Source organism: Equus caballus, chromosome 8, assembly GCF_041296265.1.
Source record: "Equus caballus isolate H_3958 breed thoroughbred chromosome 8, TB-T2T, whole genome shotgun sequence".
In the NCBI taxonomy this organism is placed as follows: Eukaryota; Metazoa; Chordata; class Mammalia; order Perissodactyla; family Equidae; genus Equus; species Equus caballus.
This window is the reverse complement of record NC_091691.1, coordinates 14,583,030-14,601,434: the sequence shown is the minus strand read 5'-3', so window position 1 is coordinate 14,601,434 and position 18,405 is coordinate 14,583,030. Positions and strand designations below refer to the sequence as shown.

General features: G+C 51.7%; 1 protein-coding gene across 3 annotated transcripts in view; it reads left to right on the top strand.

The window, feature by feature from the left end:
- WSCD2 (WSC domain containing 2) overlaps positions 1 to 18,405 on the top strand; it is a 108,647-nt gene that overhangs the window by 27,688 nt on the left and 62,554 nt on the right. The window contains exons 1-2 of one of the 3 annotated variants that reach the window (XM_070275351.1): positions 9,411 to 9,455; positions 11,161 to 11,261. The exons of 1 other annotated variant lie outside the window; for it this stretch is intronic. The gene's annotated coding sequence lies outside the window, so the exon portion shown is untranslated. Of the gene's footprint in view, positions 1 to 9,410; positions 9,456 to 10,899; positions 11,262 to 18,405 lie in introns of those variants that run through there. One more of the 3 variants, XM_070275350.1, reaches the window with a different exon arrangement.

Here is an 18,405-nt window from a genome sequence, read left to right as displayed (position 1 = left end):
ACCCCAGAAGCCAGGTGAGAGGCACAGAATGGATTCTTCCTCAGAAGGAACCAACCCTGGCGACACCTTGATCTTGGACTTTACAGCCTCTAGAACTGTGTAAGAATAAATTTATGTAGTCTGAGCCACCCACTCTGTGGTCCTTGGTCAGCAGCCCTAGCGAACTAATGGGGGCTTAGCACAGAGGCTGGCACAGTGAGTGCCCATTGCATAGTGCCCGCTGTTCCTGGATTCCTGGTGTGTTCTGCCCTGTGATTCCTGGGGACCCGTGGTGGGCCAAGAGCCAGTCAGAGCTGGGAGACGTCCATGCTAAGGCCTGCCCTTGACATGGAGCTCTGGCGAGGGCAGAAAAGGAGGGCAGAGGGGTTGGTGGTCTCAGATTCTCCTTCAGGCGTGAAGATGATATTGGCCATGTTGCTCTCATTTCCTCCTCTGGGTTTATCCAGCATCTTCCTTGTGGACCCATGTCACCGCCTGAGCTCTTGGATCTGGCCGTTCACTGGGGGAGAGTTGGGGGGAATGTCGCAAATCCCCCTTCAGCTCCACAGATGGAGTAATCGAGGGCACGCACCTTGGAAGACGGGCTGGGGGGACCTCAACCCCTCCAAGCCACTTCACACTCAGATGAAAGTAACATCCTTGGTCCCCAGGGCTTGCAAAGCTTTCTCATTCCAACTTTATCCACGTGCCCTGCACATATATGAGCCAAGTTCTGATTTTTGGGAAAAGAAACCAAAAAAAAGCTGTTTTGTTCCACTTCTCGGCATCTGTTTCCCCCAAAAGTGCCAAGGAAATTCCATATCTCATGAACAACAGGCAGCCACCAGAAGAGCTAAGATGTATATTCCCTGCTGGGGGTGGGAATGTGGCTCAGACCCCCTCCCAGCACCCTGAAGAACACATTCCATCCGCCTTCAGGAGGGCCTGGGGCCAGCCCTTCCCCTACTCTTCAGGAACGTGTCTGGATTCTGGAGTCAGACAGACTGGTTATCAAGTGCCCAGTTCTTCATAGGTGTCTTTTTCCATCAATATCATTCGTTCATTGAACATCGCTGAATGCACAGGCTGTTCCCCCAGCCCTTCCGGCATGCCAGGCTCCACAGTAACTGCCGACACGTCACTGCCCCTTCTCCTCCCAGCAACCAGAGGCGGTGCAGGGACACCCCGTTGCGTAGGTGGGGAAATAGAGACTCCCAGAGGAGCTGAGTGACGCCCCCAAGGACATGAAGCACTGTAGTAAGTGGTAGGACAGGTGTCTGAACCCAGGTGGGTCTGACCTGATTCCAAAATCTTTAAAAGTTTCTGCTGCTCTTCTTTCGAAATGTGGGTGGCTGAAGAACGCCTCCTCCCAAACACGTCCACGTTGATGTTCCCTTGTACCCGCCAATACACTTCTTTTTTAAATTTTTTTTTTTTTTTTTTTTAAGATTTTATTTTTTCCCTTTTTCTCCCCAAAGCCCCCCGGTACATAGTTGTATATTCTTCATTGCGGGTCCTTCTAGTTGTGGCATGTGGGACGCTGCCTCAGCGTGGTCTGACGAGCAGTGCCATGTCCGCGCCCAGGATTCGAACCAACGAAACACTGGGCCGCCTGCAGCAGAGCGCGCGAACTTAACCACTCGGCCACGGGGCCAGCCCCCCGCCAATACACTTCTTGATACAGTCAAAGGGACTTTGCGGATGCGATTATATTAAGGCTCTTGAGTAAGAAAGATTATCTGGATGGGCCCAGTGTCATCCCAAGGGTCCCTATAAAAAGGAAGGCAGGAGAGTCGGGGTCAGAGAAGGCGATGTGACCACAGATGCGAGAGGTGGTGTGATGCGAGGAAGCCTAGGAATGCAGGCGGCTTCTAGAAGCTGAGAAAGCAAGGGAATTCATTCTCTCCTGGAACCTCCAGGGGAACCAGCCCTGCTGAGCGCTTGATTTTAGACTCCCGACCGCCAGAACTGCGATAGCGTAAATTCATGTTGTTTTAAGTCTCTGTGGTAATTTGTTAATGCAGCAATAGGAAATTAATACACCGAGCATAGAGAAAAAAATAAAGAAAAATCTCTAGAAGGATAAAGCATGTCTTGAGAGGTCAGGAATGAAGGACTGATTTCTCAGTGGTGTTGAAGGAATGAATGAAGGATGCACGGTAACATTAATGCTGGCCTGTGTGACAACCCAGTGTGGTTACAGTTTTCTGCACAGCCCAGGGCCCAGGGAGGGAGTGGTCCACGTTGCCGTTAGACCTAACAGTCTTTCATTTATTTATAGTATTGTTAAATCTCAAATCTTTGGGGAAAACTTTTTATTGAGGTACAACTTGCATACAGTAAAGTAAAATATCAATACATTTTTACAAATGTAGAGAACCACATAACCATCACCAAGGTCAAGATCTAGAACATTCTCATCACCCCAGAAAGTTCCTTCGCTCGCCCGCCTAATTGATACCCTCAAAGGTAATCCACTGTTCTGGTTTTTGTCACCAAAGATTAGTTTGCCCGCCCTCGAACTTCACATAAATGGCATCACGCAGTGTCTTTTCTCTCGTCTCTGCTTCCTTCGCTCCATGTTGTGTCTGTGAGACTTACCCACGTTGTTGCGTGATCAGCAGTTCTCTTCCTTTTTGTCCCATTTTCATCCGCTCTCCTGTTGCAGGACGTGTGGGTTGTTTCTCCAGCTTGGGTCATAAGGAACAGAGCTGCTAAGAACATCCTTACGCAAGTCCTGTGGTAGATGTAAGCACTCATTTCTCTCAGGTGTACACCTGGGAGTGAGTTGCAGGGTCCTGGGGTTGGTGGATGCTTAGCTTCAGTAGACCCTGCCGGTCCTGCGGCCTGGAGCTCACTAACCTCAGGAGCGCCTTCCCTCACCACATCAGCTTTCTCTTCAAAAGAGCCACCCTCTTTCTCCACACTGTGCTGGTAACCAGGACCGTGAGACAGGGAGGCCCGAGGGTCCCTCACACCCCAGCCCAGGAGAGCATCACTGGGCCTGGCAGCTGGGATAGGAGAGGATGGAGAGAGAAGGGGGCCACTCTCCTTTTCACTTGGCTCGTTCTTTCTATGTTGGGCCCCCCATTTCCTGAGTTACTGGGGCAGAAGTTTCGGATTCGGCTGAGTGTGGTGGAGACGTCTCCCAAACTTAACCCGTCAGCACACCACCTTCGTGATTTGGGGCACATTTACTTCTTTTTCTTTGAATTGACTGATTTTTTGACTGAAAACTACTTAAGAAGTTAACTTACCTACAAATACGAAATCAATACAACTTTTCCTAAGTAGAGAATCATCACTATAAACATTACAAAAACAAATGAGGTTGATCAATTCTAACCGGACACTGCTGGTGGCCTGGGGCCTCCCTCTGTCGTAAAAGCAGATTGGCGAGCGTTAGGGAGGTGTTAAAGATCTATTGACACCAAACCGAGACTTTCGTCTTGATGTACTCAGAGGGATTGAAGGAAAATGATGGTGCAGCGGTTAAGTTGGCACGTTCCGCTTCTCGGCGGCCTGGGGTTCACCAGTTCAGATCCCGGGTGCAGACATGGCACCACTTGGCAAGCCATGCTGTGGTGGCGTCCCACATATAAAGTAGAGGAAGATGGGCGTGGATGTTAGCTCAGGGCCAGTCTTCCTCAGCAAAAAGAAGAGGATTGGCAGATGTTAGCTCAGGGCTAATCTTCCTCAAAAAAAAAAAAAAAAAGGAAAATGAAAAGGGAATAGCTTTCTCACTTTGTGATCGAATGCTGTCTAGTGCTGGAATCTTCTCTCCTGCAAGGCCGGTTCTACACTTTGAGAAACACTGAACCAGCTCTCCTGGTCTGAGCCAGATTAGCTCTATAATATTGTCCTAGCTCTATAATGTTGCATTAGCTCTGTGATAGTGGCTCAGTGACCTCACCTCTCAGAGCCTCAGCTGTCTCGTTTGTGCAATGGGATCATCATAACCCTTGCTTCAGAGGCCTGTGAGGTGCCCATTCGATGACTCTGGTTTTCCTATGATCCTGACGGTGACTGCTCGTGAATCTTGCAGCCAGCAGAGGAAACGAACACCCAGGACATGCCTGCCTTGTGATTCTGTGCAGGCTCCTACTTTTACGCAAAGGCATCTTGTTTGCTTCGGCAAAATCCGCAGCCATTCTGGGGGAGCGTTTATTGCTCTTGGGATCCTGCCAAGGTTAAGTGGAGAAAAATGGTCCTGGCAAAATTCACATATGTTGTCATTTGCTCGCGGGCACAGACATTAAACCCCATCCCCCAGAGGGTAAAGGGGACCTCCCCAGTGCACCTGCTGTCAGGGAGGTGGCGAGGAGTTAGGGGCAGGGGTCTCCCTGTCAGACCTACCTGCGTTCCAGGCCCAGTTCCTCTGCCTACTCACTTCGGTGTGCCAGTTCCCTGTGGGTCTCAGTTTGCTCATCGGTAAATGGGGAATGAATATTCACCCCCACCTCCTCGGGTGGTGAGAAAGAATGGATGCGATAATGCACAAAAAACAACAGCCGGATATTTAATAGAGAAAACCCGTTATTATAGTTATTCTTTCCTGAGGAAGCCACGGGCTGCATTTCAATTCTCTGCAGAGCTGATTCCACCTCTTGGACACATGATCATCCCAAATCTTTGTCATACAAATCCCCCCTGCCCCCAGCTTCAATTCCACCCCAGATTTCTGCTTCCTCAGAGCCGCATGGGTGTTCACAAGCCTGGGTGGGAATCTTGAAACAGCTCTGACGCAGGTCAAGTTTTTTTATGCTGAAAGTGGCAAAAACACAACTCAAATGGGCTTTCTCAAAAGAATAATTTATTTTGGCTCATAGACATCAAAATCTACAAATATCTTGCTTCGGATATGGCTTGATCCAGGCTCAAAGACCATCAGATCTTAGTTTCTCTGCATCTCTACCTTTCCCTAGTCTTTGGCTACCCTGAGAGTAGCAAGGTGTCCCCAGGAACCCAAGCTCACTTCTTCTAGATGCCCCAATCCATAAGAAACCAGAACATGTCTCTCCCCAGCCAGTCTCATTGGTTCTGATTAGATTATCTGTCTGTTCCTGAACCAATCGCTGTGGTCGGGGAGGGAGGTGGGCTATGCTGATTGGCTTAGGCCAGTCAGGACCTACTTTTGGAACTGAGTGTGGGGTCAACCCTACTCAGACCACCCTGGCTGGAGGAGATGTGGATTCTGCAGGGTACTGATGCTGGAAAAAGGGGGCCAGGGGTAAAAGGATGCTGGGGCTTCAATCAACCAATGTCCCCACACCTTTCTCAAAGAAACGACGTGTTTTCCATTAGAAAACTAGCAATGCGAGAAGATTGAAGTGCCTTTGCCTCAACTTGTTCTCAGTGCTGTGGTACCCAAAAATAACAAGGCTGGAGTCAGAGTGATGAGTGGGGCAAGATTGACTTGGCAACTCATTTTGCCTGGAAGCCGTAGCTATTTTGGGCTCCTGCTGAGCCCTGGTGTAGCTTAGCTGGTTAGAGAGCAGGGCTCACAAGGTCAAGGGCATGAAAAAGGAGCAGAAACATGGGACTGGAGGCAGAAGTCCTGGGTCCTGATCACACTCAGCCACTTTCTACCTGGAGCCCTCAACTAAGTCACTTACCCTCTCCAGGCCACTGTCTCCCCCAAGCGTCCTTTCCTCCTGCCCCCACCTCCTTCCCTAGGCACCCCCTATGCCTCCCTCAGGTCACAGCCCGACTTCTCACCCCAAGACTGAGTGGGATGCACTTCCAGGTGCTTCTATAGCCTTAGGTTCCTGGGTTCTAGTCCCAATTCTCCCAGTTTCTCAATGAATAGCGTGGGGCAAGTTTCTCACCTTCACTGTGCCTCAGTTTTCTTGTCTATAAAATGGGGATAATGTGAGCAGTACCTCTCTCGTGGGGTTTTGTAGTAATCACACTGGATAATTTTTGTATGCATTTAACACTGGGCTGAGCTCAGTCGTGATGGTTCTGAAATCCAGGTAAAATATCAAGCTAGTGAAACCAGGCTTTTACTCTCTAGTTGTGTAAGATATGTGGCATTGGGTTTTTATATCGTCCTTTCGTCTACTTCATTATCTAGCACCTGGCATATAGCAGATGCTCAATAAAATTTGTTGAATAAATGTCCCAGTTCATCATGTTCCAGGGATTTCCTCTAGGTCTGCTGGGAGCCCAGAGTTGCACAGTTAGATTTGTCGACAGGTCTCCCCAGAAACGTCAAGGTGGAAAGCCCAGTGTGACCCAGGAGTGGGAGGCTTCCTGTCCTGAGTGGTGCTAAAATTGCTTCCTTTCTTTGAAATTCCATTCTCTGCTCTCTCCAGTTTCCACCCATCGGGAGCCTTGAAGTTCAGGAAGACGCTGATAACATGCAAATATCTGCACAAAAATCCATTATCACCCTGGTGTGCCTGGCCTTAAAGAGTTCATTAGGAGAGCAGCGTGTGGGGCAGAGGGTGGACTAGACACTGGGCTGGTAAGTTCTGCAGAGTCGGGGTGGAGGAGTGAAGAAGTCATCAAGAGGCTGCCCCCACGGGTGAGAGCAAAGGCGGCCAGAGAGGGAGTCTTTGGTTCTCCCCAGAGCTTGACCTGCAGTGACTCTCCATGAACTTGGTTGGCAGTGGTGCTAACAAGAAATAAATAAAATGCCCCAAACAAGGCCCCGTCTGTTTGGGCAGCCCGTGAAAGACCTGAGGGAGTTTATTTCACTTGGCATGTCCCCCATAGGTGGCTAAGAAGTCAAAGATGGAGGCTGTGCTCCCTGTGCCTTCTTGTACCAGGAAGGAGAAAACAAACTCCGTGGGACCCGTGGTAGGGGACTTCTTTTTCCCTCCCCAAAGGCATTCTCGAAGCTGTGTGCTGGCAGTGTTCTTTGGCCAAAGAAAATGTCCTGGATGTAGGGGTAGGGGTGTGTGTGTGTGTGTGTGTGTGCGTGTCTTCCAAACAAGAGTCATCTTTCAGTCTTGCCTTTATTTTATGTGTTACTGGTTGGATTTAAGACAATTTATTAGTGCTTAGCCTAGTTAAGAAACTTGCTCAAGGTAGGCTTGGCGACTGCCCAGCACGGTGCTTTGTGCTCACAACACACCTGGGGAGGGAGAAGCTGAGGATGAGGATGAGGATGACAGTGATAACATGAGTGACAGTGATGACAAAGATAATGATAATGACAACAACGGCGATGATGATGATGTAAATGGCCACATTGATGATGACCGTAATGATGATGGCAATGATGATGGTGATAATGATCATGATGATGATGACTATGTTGATGACAATGATGACCATGATGATGATGACTGTGATGATGATGATGATGCTGATGATGCTGTAAACGTCAATGTTCATGATGATGGTGATGATGATGCTGATGACAGCACAAAACTACTGAGCACGAACTATGTGCCCAGCACTCTTCTAAGTGCTTTAATTTAAGGTACTAATTTATTTTATCCTCACAACCACCCTATGAGAAAGGGTCTATTATCGTTGGATCCATTGCTTGCTAGCTGTGTGATGCTGGGCAAGTTATTTCCTCTCTCAGAGCCTCAGGTTCCCTATCTGCAAGGTAAGGAGAAAATAGCACTTCTCTGTGACATACTCAGTCAGTGGTCGACCTAAGTGTTCAAGAGAGAGAAGAGATTCTTACAGTTCCTCATTCAATCCTCCTGTTAACTCTGTAAAGAGGAAGTATTATGATGACTCCAATTTTTCGTAATGGTAGGCGGGTTCTCCCAGCTAGGAACGGCGGAGCTGGGGTTCAAAGCCAGGCATGGACTGTCGGTCTCGGTGGCTTGCAGAAGCTGTTTTAGTTGTCTCTACAGGGCTAATTCTGATCCATGGGGTGCCCGGGCTGGGGCTGGGCTCCGAGGCCCACATGAGCCCAGATCGGCTCCAGAGCAAGCTGGGCTCAGTCAGCCCCCAGCAGGGCCCCCAGCTGGGTGGCCTCGAGCTGCCCACAGAGCTGGGGGTGGGGATTGAGGGAGGCAGGAAGAGGCTGGAGCTCTGGGCACATGGAATGAGTCACGTGGTACCTGAACTAGTGTGGATGCCAGAGACACATGTGGTCCAGCTCCTCCCCTCCCACGTAAGGAGGCCACGGAGCAGCAGTGATGCCTCTGGATTTGGAGGCAGAAGAATCCGGATACTGTTTCCAGCTCTGCAAATCCACAGACAGATGTCCAGCTCTCCCGAGCTATAGCATCCATGGCGATGGCCGCCAGGCACGTGTGGCTACTGAGTGCTTCAAACATGGCTAGTCTGACTTGATGTGTGTTGTAAGTGTGAAATGCACACCAGATTTTGAAGTCTTGGTATGAAAAAAGGCATACAAAATATCCCATTAATAATAATTCTTATATTTGTTTCATGTCGAAATAACAATACCTTGATTTTAGACTTCTGGCCTCCAGAACTGTGAGAAGATAAGTTGCTGTTGTCTTAAGCCCCGCAGTTTTGGTCATTTGTTATGGCAGCCCTGTGAAAAAATACACTACGCATGACATGCTTGCCACCCCTTCCCTGAGAAAGCCCCCGCTTGTCCCAGGGAGCTGTTGGGCTGTGCCCTCCTCCTGTCCCCAGACCCTCCCGCCAGCCCGTAGCAGCTGCTGAGCCTCCCAGCGGCCCCGCAGGCTCTGGGCTGTGAGAACAGCAGGCTGTGGCTCAACTGTGCCATCCCGTCTGCTCCTTGCATTGTGAGCTCTGGCAAATTATTGTTTTCAGTTGAAAAGAGGCTCCAGAGAGTTCTTCAGCTGCTCAGCAGGAGCCGTGATGCTCTTGAATTAACACGGAGAAGTGGAACCTTCTATGGCTGATGGCCCCGAGGCACCCCCTTTGTCCTGTCCCGTGGTCAGGCCTGGGAGGGACAGCAGTGCCTCTCGGGGGTTCCCACAGGGGCAGTTTCTGCTGAGGTCAGATGAATGTTGCCTGTGTTCGGCGTGTCCGTTGAGAAGGGGTCGAGGGATGCTGAATTAGGCTCTGCGGTTCCTGGGGAGTCAGCAGCCTTCTGACGCCCACGTAGAGGGGCCTGAGCGGGCCTCTTACCCAACCTGGCAGGCTGCCCGTGGTCAGCATGCATGGTGGGCTTTTCTCAGGTCTAATCAGAGGGCAGGAGACCATTGAGGCATAGCCAGCTCTTGGCTCACTGTGTGTGTATGTGTGTGCACGCGTGTGCGTGTGCGCGTGTGTGAGGTGGGGACTGTCTGGGACTCAAACACCCTGGCCTTGCTGGTGATTTGACGTAAACTCACCTCTCCCTCTGGCTTCCACCTTAGCTGTGGCCATTCCCCCACAAAGCCTGTTGTATGCATCCACCCAACCAGTATTTTTTGAGCGTGGGCTATTTTCCAGGCTCCAGTAAGCACTTTACAGCATTTTCTCCTTTAATCTCTACAAAACTCCCGTGCTGAATTATTTTCATTGTCCCCATTTTACAGATGACAAAAGCAAGCCCCGCTCACTTGCCCAAGTTCACAGAGCTGGTAAGTGGCCAAGTGGAATTTGGATGCTGGTCTATCTATCTTGCACCAAAGTCCACACTCTTTACCGTAATTAATCCTGGCAGGTGCTCTGCTTTTCGACCGCATTCCCTCCCCGCGTGTGTAGACACATGTGTCTGGATCTATTGTTAAAGAAAAATCAGAGCTGGGTGGTAGCTAAAGTGATAAGAACAGATTTTATTCAGGACTATTGCAATAGGGGAAAAGAGACGTCAGGAGAGAGCCAGCCCCGCTCTGAGTCCAGCATTTGCAGCTGGGGATTTATAGCCAAAAAATGGGGGGAGGGGTCAAGGGATGGAAAATTATTAAAAGGAAACATCAGGGATGCGGGCGATTCTGGCTACCCCGACCTAACGGGACTCGAGCTGAAGCCAAGCCAGGTGATCACACGTCACCTGGGGGATGATGGAGGTTGAGGAGCGGGTTAGAAATCGAGGGTGATCAGATATGGAGGACAGCGGTTCTCTGAAACGGACTTAGCGAGATTCTTGCTAAAATTGGACAAGGTGGAGACGCCCACTCCAAGTGGAGTTCAGGGGAGCCCGAGTGGAGTTTGGTTAAGGAGAGAATCTTTGTTGCTATTTATTCCCCATCTTGTCCTGAAAAAAGTCTAAGGCTGCAGCTGCCTTAAGCAGGGTGTGACAATTAAGAGACTGGGCCCTGGCAACAGACATTTCTAGGCTCAAGTCCCAGCTCTGCCACCCCCTGGCTGAATGCCCCAGTTTCCTCGCCTGTAAAATGGGACAGTCATGGGCCCTGATCCCGGGGCTGAGTGAGGTGATGTGGGAACAGCCTGGCACATGATTCAAATCCACGCATGGTGGCCAGAGTCTGATTCTGGGCAATGGCCTCTGAACCTAGGCAGCTAGTGACCACCGGCGTTGCTCTGCTGCCATGGCTTAGCTCATCCCACAGAACGTCTTTGACCCTCTAAAGTGTGAACGTGCAGGCACTGTGGGAAGAGCTGGGGCTACAAGAAGATGGAGTCAGCCCTCTCTTTAAGTGGGTCTTGCAAGGCAGAGGGATGCTGAGCTGAGCCTGCACATGCGTCTCTTTGTGTGCGCACCAGTGGTTCTTAACCAGGGCCGATTTTGGCCCCCAGGAGACATTTAGCAACAGCTAGAGACAGTTTTGATTGTCACGACTGGTGGAGGGGCGCTGGTAGGCAGAAGCCAAGGATGCTTCTAAACACCCTACCATGCACAGGATGGCCCCCCCCAACCACGAAACGTCCAGCGCAAAAGGTCAGTCAGACAAAGGCTGAGAAATGCTAGTGTGTGCACAAGTAAGCATGGTAAACGCTTTTGTCACCTCCTCCCAGAGACCCCAGGGCTCCACTGGACTAGGAGGGAACACAGCGTGAGCCACCCTCCTTCAGCCCGCCCTCTCCCGTCAGCTGCTTCCAGCCAGATAATCAGGCCTCCTCGTGTTTAATAGAATCCGGGCGGCTGAGGCAGGCGTAAAACAAAACCTTGTGCAAATGTGTTTTTATGTAAACACAGCGGGGGGGCGGGGGGGGAGCGGCTGCCTGCGGAGAAAGTACCCTGTGGCTTGTGCTTCTCAGAGCAAAAATAACCCTGACTCTTCCTGCGCTTGGAGCCGAGCAGCCGTGAGATGAGGGTCGCGTGGGAACCCAGGTGCTCCTGGGAGCTGTCCCTGCCCCGGCTGAGCCATCTTTCCCCTCCAGGTGAGCGTCCCAGGGGCCCGGGATGGGAAGGGAGCAGGTGTTGATTCTCTCAGAAGCATCCCTTCCTCGGGGCTCAGCCAGCAGAGCGGGGAAAAAGCATGGTGAGTTGGAGTTCTTTTAAATGTTCTTTATTGAGTATAATTTACCTACAGTCAAATTCACCCACCGTGGTTTAGTTCTGCAGGTTTTAACAAGTGCATTCAGCCACGTAACCATCACCAGAATCAAGACATACGACAGTTCCATCACCCTTAAAATTCCTGGGAGCCCCTTTGCAGTCAGGCCCTGCCCCCATCCTAGCCCCTGGCGACCACCAATCTGTTGTCCTTTGGCCTTTTCCAGAATGTCATATACGTGGAACCATGTAGCCTTTGGAGTCTGACTTCGTTCACTTAGCACAACGCCTCCGAGATTCACCAGTGCTCCTGTGTATCTCAGTAGTCTGTCCCTTTTCGTGGCTGAGTAGTACTCCATTGCACGGATGCACCACAGTGTGTCCATTCGTCCCTCAGGGACATTTGGGTGGTTTCGTTTTTGGAAATTTACGCATAAAACTGCCATGAACAATTGCGTGTGGGTTTTGTGTGAGAGTGGGTTTCCTCCTCTCTTGGTAAAAACACCTAAGAGTAGGATTGCTGGGTCATATGGTAAGTGGATGTTTAATTTTAAAAGAAACTGTCAACCCTCTTTCCAAAGTGGCTGGACACCGTGTTGCTTTCTTGCCGCCGACGGATGGGAGTTGCGGTCACTCTGCATCCTCTCCGGCACTTGGTTTTGCTGGGGTGTGTAGTCGAGCCCTCCTGGTGGGTGTGAGGTGGTCCCAAGCTGTGGTTTTAATGAGGGCACGGACAGTGGAGGCCTCAGGCCTGGTGCCGCCACTTAGCAGGAGCTGGCGGGAGGAGGCACAGTCAGTGGCTAAGAGCGTGAACTCTGCAAGCAGCCACACTCCATCCCAGCTCTGCTGCCCGCTAGCCCTGTGACCTTCGATGCAGGTCTCATCTTCTCTGAGCCTCGGTTTCCTCCACTCTAAAAGGGGGACAGTGTTAGTATTTACCACTGGAAATACCATACAGTGTGTATATACTCTAGTGTACCTGGGTTGGTAGAAGTCACTGTGGTTTTATTTAATGGGCACTTACTGTGTGTTATAAAAGCAGTAAGTACAGTGAGTAGAATCAAACTACCCAGGTTCAAATCCTGGCTCTGCCACCTACACCTTTGCTGTGTGACCTTGGGCAAGTTACTGAACCTCTCTGGGCCTCTTACTCCTTATCTGTACAATGGACATATTCATAGTGCCTTTCCGGGGGGGGGGGGTGGTTTATGAGGGTTAAGTGAGTTTAAATTTAAAAGGCTGGCTTCTTCTGTTCAGCATTGTCCAGCCATGTATGAGGCTCAGGAATACACAAAACTGATCTGTGGGACAGAAGGTAGACGGGTGACAGCCGCTGGAGGGGGCATTAGCTCGGGGAGCACGAGGGAGCCGCTAAGGCTGTGTCTTGATCTGGGTGGGGTCACGTGAGTGTGGACATGTGTAAGATTCCATCGACCGCGCACTTCAGATGTTTGCATTTTCACCAGACCGAAGGTAGCTTCTCCCACTGAAAAAAAGAAAAAATATCCGAGGTGTTCCACGGAGCACCTGTGCATCAGTGGCTTAGGGCCGCCATAATGAAGTGCCACTCTGAGTGGTTGAAACAACAGAAATTTGTTACCTCACGGTTCCGGATGCTGGAAGTCCAAAATTAAGCGTCGGGAGGGTCGGCTCCTTCCGAGGGCTCCGAGGACCCAGCCCGGCCTCTCTCCTTGGCCGCCCTTCACTCTTCTCACCCCTGCACCTGCCTCTGCCCAGAGTTCTTCTTCTAAGGATGACAGTCTGTTGGACTAGGGCCCCCAAGGACCTCGTTTTAACTTGATCACCTCTTTAAAGACCCTCTCCCAAAATAAGGTCAGCTTCTGAGGTCCTAGGGGTTAGGACTTCAACACATGAATTTGGGGGAACACAATAAAGCCCAGAAGAGCACAGAAAGATGCTCTCGGATATTGCGATAAAGTGACGCTCACTTAATCCTCACAACAACCTCGGAAGGAGTCACAGTCTACTTACACATGTGGAAACTGAGGCTCAGAAAGGCTCCTCGATGGACCCCTTGTTTGGGGGATCCCGGTGGTGGGGCTGGGGTTTAAATCGGGGCTGTTTGTCCCCAGAGGCTGCACCCCCTCCCAGAGGATCAAACCCTGATTTCTCCCAGCCTCCTGCAATCTCTCCCACCGGGGCTGCTCTGAATCCCTCGAAAGGAAGGTTTTAGAGTCCGGCCCCTGGACCAGCAGCAGCAGCAGCCTCACCTGGGAGCGTGTTAGAAACGCACATTGTCGGGCCCCACCCTGGACCTGCTGAGTCAGGAACCCTGGGGCGGGGCCCACACCCTCCAGAGCATTCCCACGCACGCTCCAGTTTGAGAACCCCTGCTGGGTCCCCTCTCGGAGGGCCACATGGAAGCACTGGGTTGCCTAACTGCATGGGATCAAAAAGCCACATCAGATCCCACATGGGATCCAAAGCTTCAGCCCCAGGGGGCTCATGGCCAGTGGCTTTCTCTGGCCGTGAATATCTTCCTTTCTGATTCAGGAGACTTCAGGGACCAACTTGCTGTGAGTAGCACAGAAAAGGCCTCTCCTTGTCTGGCGGGGCTGGCATTTGCACTTGAGATTCCTTCAGGAATGGTGTGCTCCAGATGCTCAACAACCGGGACTTGCTGGAAGGTGCCAGGCTATGAGTCAGCCCCAGAGGGGAAGACTCAGCCTCGAGGAGTGCATACTCCCTCTGGGGCGATAAACTTCTCTACAAGAGGCAGTGATGTCACCAAAAGCCCTTCAGAGCCATCCAGTCTTGGGGTGAAATCTCAGCTCTGCCACTTGTGAGCTGTGTGACCATGAGCAAGTCCCTCAACCTCTCTGAACCTCAGTTTCTCATCTGTATAAGGGGGAGAATAGCACCTACCTTACACAGTCATTGTGAACCTCAGAAATTATGCATTTCAAGGTCTGGAAGCTCAGCAAGTGAAACTCTCATGGTTAGTGCTTGAGACCAACACGGATCCCAAGATTTTAAAAGCTAAAAAATAAGATTGTCATCTTCTAGATGGCAGAGGCCACATCTTCAGGAGTGTATCCACAGCACCTGGCATACAACAGGTACTCAATAAATGTTTGTTGATGAAAAATAAAAGCATGCTGCACCCCCACATTGGGGTTGGGGGAGAGCACTGGGCTCCTGTGGATATGAGCAGAGGTCTTTTCCCCAGAGGTGATGCATTTGTGAAGTTTGCGCAGGACAAACTCTCCCCATGGATAGATGGCCTGGTTCAGGCCAGGCTCGTGGAGCAAACCTGGCTCGACAGGTGGTTGGCACTCAATGAATGTTTGTTGAATCAATGAATGAATGAATGGGTGAATTGTCAATTGAATAGCAGGGCAGTGAGTAGGAGCCTAAAGAAATTTTAAGGTAGTTTGTGTTTTTGTGTTTAACAGAGGAGAAAATGGAGGCACAGAGAGGTTAATCCACTTGCCCTGGGCCACACAGACATAGAATGAGCTTGTAAGGTGGAGTCGGGAGAGGAAGGGAAGTGAGAGGCCAGGCTTGAGTCTCCGTGGGGTGGCCTGCAGGGGGTGGGGCGTTCACAGGCGGGAGCCCCCTTCAACCTTCGCAGCCACCCAGGACAGCTACATAATTTGCAGGGCCTGGTGCAAAATGAAAATGCAGTGCCTCTCGTTCAAAATTATTAAGCATTTCAAGATGGTGACGGCAGAGTGTTAGACCAAGTGCAGCGTCCTGTGGGACCACACAGATCCCGCTGTGATGAAATGGACCCCACAAGCACTTCATTTACGGACAAGCAAACCGCAGCTCAGAGAGGCTGTGCATCTCCCCCAGGGCATGCAGCCTGTCCACAGGGGCGTCAGGATTCAAACCTACGAATCTTAGTGGCCATCTAGGTCACTCCCTCATTGTACTAGCCTTGCCTGTGAGCCCATGGGCTGAGAATCTGAGTGTCCTGACTCCCTGTCCACTGCTCTGGGCAGGGAGGAGGGGAGCATCTCTGAGCTTCCCCGTCTGCAGAGGCCTGACTGCAGCAGCCCCGAGCACGCAGCCAGCTGCCCTGCCTCCCTCCTGCTCCCAGGACGTGAGGAGACAGCCTTCCTCCCTCCCACCCCTGCAGATTTATTCCTGGGGACGCGTGGGTGGCTGCGTGTTTGTGTGTGGGGTGTTGGTCTAAATTTAAAGACATCATGACAGCCACGACCTGTCAGTGTTGGGGCTGGCGAGGCCTCCCTTTTAGAGGAATCACAAATAAGTTGAGAGAAGAGGTGCCACCTCCAGTTCTAACTTCTTCCCCGTCCCGCCCGCCAGGCTCCGTGCCCGCCAGCCCCCTGGCACAGGGTGATAATAGTAAGGCTCACCTGCTGGTGCCAGATGCCTGGGGAGACCTTGAGAAGTGGCGTGTTTGTGCCCATTTTACAAGCTGGACAAATGGAGGCTCAGAAGGGGACGCACCCTCCCGAGGTCTTGAGTTATGAAGTGACAGAGCTGAGCTAGGACATGGAAGACGCCAAGACATTCCGGAACCCGTGTGCCTTCAGCCGTGCCATGGCTGGCCGTTTTGATTCAAACATGGAGTTAACAATAGTTGTGATTGTGTTGAGACCCAGGAGTGCGCCTGGCCCTGTGCTAAGCACTGGACATGCATTCCCCAAGGTAACCCCCTCAACGACCCAGGCAGTGGGTACCATCATTCTCATCCCATTTGATGGACGGACGAGGAGCCTGCGGCTTAGAGAGGGTAAGTGGCTTCCTCGCCTTCTTCTTGGTGCCAGGAAGTGATGAAGCCAAGATTCCAGTCCACGTCTTATTGGACCACAGCCAATTGTGGAAAAAGGAAATACAGACAACCAAAATAATTTTTAGAAGTCACTCTTATACCTACGCTGCAAGAGGTAACATCTTTACGTGCATTGATGAGTTTCGTCCAGCTGTTTCTCTCCGCTGGAAGGGAGGCTCTTGCTCTCGGCAGCTGACCCTTGGTGTTCTCTAATTGCCGAGCAATTTCGAGATGGCTGGAAATATATAATTCATGGGCGCATCTTTCCTCCTGGTCACTGGAAGGCAGCGAGGCGTGGCTGTCTCCCAGGGAGAATGTCAACCTTGCCACGTGGGGAGATGGGAGCCTAGGAGTTTAGAACAGAATTGATTCAGAATCAGAGAACCTGCCAACCTTGAAATGGACCCTAATATCGCTGCATAGAATTCTAGAAGTTGGGGATACTAGTGTGGAACCCTATAATAAATTCTCAGGATAGAGCACTAGGATAAAATCCAGAATGGGGCTCTAGAACTGGAGATGACAGCTTTGTCAATCTGGAGTCAGGCGGGTCCGAGAGCGGTGTTCCAGTCCACTCTTCTGCTTAGTCGTGAGGGCAAGGTCTAGAACAGCGTCTAGAGATAGTTTTTCATTGTTACAACTTGGCGGTGGGGTGCGCTGCTGGCATCCAGGGGGTGGAGGCCGGGGATGCTGCTAGACATCCCACAATGCACAGGACTGCCCCCCCCAACACCAACAAAGAATTACCTGGTTCAAAATACCAGTGGTGCTGAGGCTGAGAAACCCTGGCCCAGACTTTTTCAGACATGCGCTAGTTTATTCTTTTGACAGTCCCAGGGGATACGAAACCGTGTCTTGTCAGAACGAGAAGCTTCGGTTTCTAGTTTTACCTGTGACACTCAACATGTTTCTTGGGCAAGTCACATCTCGTCTGCTGCTTCTCATCTGTGAAGAGGGTTGAAGGATTCCTGCCGTGTGCTGTGAAAGGAGAGGGACAAATTAAGGATGGGTGCGCATGCGCATGTGCTGTGGGGCGAGGTGGCAGGCATGGGGGTGCACGCGTCCATGCATATGTGTGTCTCTGTTGACACGTGCACGGAGGTGGTCTCATGCCGCCTTCTTGATGGCGTCCAGATGGTGAGCCGAGGGGCTGAAGTTGCCCTCGTGGGAGGGGACATCTCTCTGTCGGATGCCAGCGGAACTCCTTGGGCCACTGAAGGACATGGTGAAGATACCACAGGGGTGTAGGGACCCCTGTCCCTCTAGAAGGGGCTCCTTTTCCTCCTTCCCAGCTGAGGGGCCTCGTGAGGGGTGCCGGCTCGCTGAGCAGACTGCCTGGTCAAAGGCTCCCTGGGCAGGGAGGGCCTCTGATCGCCCCACTGGCCCAGCGGTGGTCAAGGATGGCGCCGTGGCCAGAGGTGATGTCCCACAGAGGTTACAAGTGAGGTTCTGGAGTCAGACAGGCCTGGGTTGGAGCCCTGCTCTGCCGCTCACCAGCTCGGCCTCCTGGCAAGGTGACTGGCCTCCCCACCTCGGTATTGCCTTGTCTGCAAAGTGAGTATAAAACCAGCCTGCCAGTAGAGCACTGGGGACAGTGAACGACACAGTGTCCCTGCAAGGGCCTGGCACACAGTAGGTAGTTTATCCATTTTCCTTCCTTCCCAGGGAGGGTGCCAAAGCTAAAGCCTGGGGGCCAGGAGGCGGGGGTCTGGGTAAAGTTAGTGGAGGACTCTGGGGCGTCCCTCCACCTTCCCCTTTGGGCCTCAGTTTCCCCATCTGTTGATAAGGAAGCTGGACTGGGGTTTGTGAGGGGTCCTCCCTCCGCCTCTGATGGCCTATGAGCCCACCTCCTGGTCCTGCTCTGAGCCAGCTATAGGTACTGACAGCCCCTCCAAAGACACTGGGTGCTCTATGCTCTGTGACGGAAGAGAGCTTGAAGCTGTGCAGCTGGCAGGGGCACAGAGACCACACACATACACACAGGCTTGGGCAGAAAGACTGGGCTGGGGTGATTTCGGGCTGGGGACAGTGGTTCTTGCTGGGGAAACTCCTCGTGGAAAATTCCTCTCTGGGCAAGAGCTGCAAATGGGAGCTGTCACCGTTCCCAAATTAGAGCCTAATCTTCCATCAGCGTGGAGTGAGCGAGCGGCAATTCGTTCACAGTTGGAGCGGGGGAAGGGTGCGGTTGGGGTGACAGGGGCTGGCAGGGAGCAGCGTGTGCACTGGGAAGAAACATGCAGGGCAGCAGGCCTGGTCCTGGAGCCAACTTGGCCCTGGCCTGGCTGTGTGACCCTGGGCCACTCCTTCGGCCTCTCTGAGCTCTGGTTCCTCATCTGTAAGATATCAGACTTGTACTAGCTGGTTT